This window comes from Carettochelys insculpta, chromosome 32 (assembly GCF_033958435.1).
Source record: "Carettochelys insculpta isolate YL-2023 chromosome 32, ASM3395843v1, whole genome shotgun sequence".
Lineage (NCBI taxonomy): Eukaryota > Metazoa > Chordata > Testudines > Carettochelyidae > Carettochelys > Carettochelys insculpta.
The window spans coordinates 11,072,105-11,076,214 of record NC_134168.1 but is presented as its reverse complement, the minus strand read 5'-3'; positions in this window follow the sequence as shown (position 1 = coordinate 11,076,214).

Sequence of the window (4,110 nt, the reverse complement as noted above, 5' to 3'; positions counted from 1 at the left end):
CATAAATTGTGATTTTACAACAATGTGTTTACAATAGACAAAAATCTCATTGCTGACTTGCTACCCATTAGGCTTTCCCTGAAAGGTATCACACATGCACCCTTTGCATTCTCATGCAAATGATCTCTGGGAGACACATTCCTCCCACCCTTCAGCAGCATTGCATTCCTGCTGCCACATTCCTTAAACACACACACAGACACACAGACACACACAGAGACATACACACACATACACACACACACAGGGCGCGGGGAGAGTTCTGCCCTGGGGCGGAGCATGAGTGTGCACACACACACACTTATACACAAACGCAGACCCCCCTGTATTCCCAGCACGGCCATGGGGGCGGGGCCAGTGGGGGCGGGGCTGAGCGGAGCCACACCCACAGCCCCTCCCCTGACCCACATGTCCGGCCCCCGCCTAGCGTGGCGTTTCCCCCCCGACTACACTGGCGGCTCCGGGAGTCACAGGGCGGAGGGGGGTGAAACTACGTGGGAGCGGGCGAGGCGGTTTGGGTCATGAGTTGTGGTGGGGGTTGGGGGGGCAGTTTGGGGCGTGAGTTCTGGTGGGGGGGCCGGTTGGGGTGTGAGCGGTGCCCCCGGCCCTATAAAATCAGCCCTGCGCACACACACGTGAGCAGCTTTTGGAGTAAAACCCCCATGGGGATCGTCTCAGCTGAGAAACGTGTTCTGCCCACTGAGTTCGTTGCTGTCAGTCTCTCAGGTGCCACCGGACCATTCGCTGCCCCGTCTGAGTCCTTCCGCCCAGCTCGCGGGATGGAGCCGCAGGAGTCAGGAAAATCTGAGCCCAGATCCCCTCCCAGCCCCGAGAGCGGCAGCCGCTCCGCACACATCTCAGGTGCCACCTCAGAGCTGCCCAGGGGATTTGAGCACCTGCTTCCATTTCCTGTTAATAACAGGTGCCCAAACCACCTAGGTCACTTGGACAATCTCTGCCTCAGTCACTCTCCCCAGACTCACGGGCGCACAGTGGGGCTTAAAGCCACCGGTTCCCTCCCTCTCTGGCGTGTGGTGGCTGGAGGACGTGAGACTTCATTGCTCTACCCTGTCCAAGGCCAGGGCCCTAGCAGGGGTGGCCCTGGCAGCCCCTGCAGTCAGTGGGAATCTGGCCCTGTGGTCTGGGCAGTGGGCCTGGCAGTGAGGACTTCTGGGTTCTGGTCTCATCTCTGGCAGAGGAGTGGGGTGTAATGGTTAGATCAGGAGGGGGTGGGGGTCAGAGCTCGTGGGCTCTTACCATGGGTGTGAGCATCAGGAACCTGCAGCCGTGAGTCCTGGGGGTTGTCCCTGCCCTGACTCTGGGGTGTCTTCCTGGGACAAATCAGTCCTACTTGCAGGCAAAACAGGTCAAACAATTTACCAGGAGAGCAAATCTCAGAATGATTTTAATTTAGAAAATACAGGTGAAGATGAGGATGATGATGATACAACTTCCTCCAAACCGATTCTCTGAGTGACTTTTGTTTGTTGCAGCCTGAGGCAGTGTTGTTTTCCTCTGGGGAATACGGCAAGAAATTTGGCCTGAGGGACTTGGTCCCAGAAGCCAGTGAATGTACTAAACACACCTGTTTCCTTCAGCACGTCCAGCACCAGCAGCAGCTGGGAGATGGAACTGCCCATCCTGAACAAGGTAGGGAAAAGGAGCCTTCAGCCCCCAGCCGTCCTCCCACTGCAGCCCTCAGTGTTGTGCCCCACTCTGCAACGGGAGCCAAATCACCTCACTGGTTCCTTCATCTGAATTTTCCATATATGTGTGTGGAGAACCTGAGTGTCTGTCCATGTGAATCTGTTATTCATAATTTAACTAATTTATCTCTCTGAGGTGAGGCCAAGCGCTGGATTTCAGGGCGTGGGGGTCATTGGCACTTGGTGAAGTTCTGGTCCCCTCATTCCAGAGTGCCCAGCAGAGTGACAGATGAGCCCCACACCTCCCCCACCCCCCACGCCTGATTCTTTTTGTTGTTGTGTTTTTGGAATTTTTTCTTCTCACATCTCTCGTCTTTTCTCCACTCTGCTCCCCAGACTTCCTCCTCCTCCACATCATCATCATCATTATCGACTGAGTCTGAGTGTAACTGTTCTTTCGTAAGGTGTGTGCTGTTTATGAATTTGAGCACAGTTGTCTGGGTGGGCTCCATCTGATCTCTTCTCATGAGAATAACGCTGTGCAGGGCAAAAAGGCCAAAGTCCCCCACTGCTTTCAGATTCCAGGGGGCTTCTCCATCGGAAAACGGTTTCCAGCGTGTTGAGGCTCCGCAGTGTCCGTTTGCTGGTGTGAGGTGTCACTGCAGGGGAATCCGGGCACTGGTGTGATTATTCGTATCCTTAACATACGAGTGAGAGGAGAATGTGCCCTCGTCTGAGAAATCGTATACGGGAGCTCGGCTGCGTTGACACTTTCACCCAGACTCTGCACCGACCCCCACACCTCACCCTCCGTCTGGCTCCCTCCACCCCCTGCCCTGAACAGCCCCAACTCTCCCAGACCCTGCACATACTCCATGTCACCCCAGCAAGGACCCCCCCACCCAAACACCTGCCCTAACACCCCCCCCAGTCCTCTGTCCTGAGCCCCCTCCCCTCACTCCATCCCCCTCCACCTTTGCCCTGAGACCCCCCACGGCAAACTCTGCTGTGACATCTGCACCTCCAGCTCCTGCTCTCACCCCCGACCCTCCCACCCCCCAAACCCTCTGCCTGACCCATCCCTGCCCTCATAGGCCCTTCACTGTCGATAATCATCTCCCTGGTGTACAACCACCCAGCACCTCCCACCCCCTGCCCTACGTCCCCCTAACCCCCTGAGTTCTGCACCCCCATCTCCTGCCCTTCACCTCCACACACAACAAGGCCTGCCCCACAGCCCCCTGTCCTCATTGCAGCACCCTCTGCCGCCTGCCCTGGCCCCCCAACCCTCCCAGCTTCCCCTCCTCCTCCACCCACCTCTTCTCCTCTGCCCTCCCCCCACCCTAACGCTCCCTCACCCCCAGCCTTCAGACACCTTCCTCCACCCCCCCTGACATATCTTACACAGCCCATGGGGAGCCCCCCAAGGACTGGGGGTGGCCATACAAGAGTACCTCAAACACAGAGCTGTTACCTTCACCCCTGGGCTGCGCCAGGCTGATCCACAACAACGGGCTCAACCTACCGCACCATTCCTTCTCACCACGCCTTTCAGACCAGCGAGACAGCAGAGACGCAGAGCAGGAAATGCACTTTCCCACTGGAAGTGACACAACTTACACAGCGCCACATTCACTGAGGGAATTAGACCCCCGTCAGGTCCAGCTCCGTCCCATTCACACAGAACGGCCCAATCGAGAGCTGTTGGAAATGCAGCAAACAGACAACACGGACTGGAAACACAGAGACAGAGACAAGCGGCTCTTCCATCAGATGAAAAGGAAGAGTTCCGGGAAACTCACCTTCATACGGACAGAAGAAGTCAACATCTCAACCCAATGACAGTGAGAAGCCCAGAGAAACCTGACTTGCAAGAGACAGAAGAAGACAATCAACCCCTTGAGCACACGAGCCAAATGTCCCTGACTCTGCTTAAAGCCTGGAGCAAGCCCAGATCAGTCGGCTGTTATTTACAGACAAATTTCAGCAGGTGTTAGTCAGAAGGGTCCCAACAGGAAGGAAACCAGGACAAATGTTTTATTTGCAGTCACGTTTCTGATATGTCTCAGACCCAGTCTCTTTGTCCCGCTGCAGATGACCTCTTCCAAGAGGGACCCTGGAGGGAACCAGACCATCTCCGATGTGTTCGTCCTGGTGGGGTTCTCATACCTAAACGAGCTGCAAATCCTTCTGTTTGTGGTGCTTGTGGTCATCTACGTGCTCACCCTGATGGGGAACCTGCTCGTTATCCTGCTGATAAAGCTGAACTCCTCCCTCCACACCCCCATGTATTTCTTCCTGGTGAACCTGTCTGCGTTGGAAATCTGCTTCACCAGCAGTGTGGTCCCTCAGCTGCTGGCTCACCTCCTGGTGGAGAAAAAGACCATCTCCATTGGAGCTTGTGCAGCGGGGGTGTACGTTTTCGCCATCATGGGCCTCACGGAATGCTGCCTTCTCGCAGCCA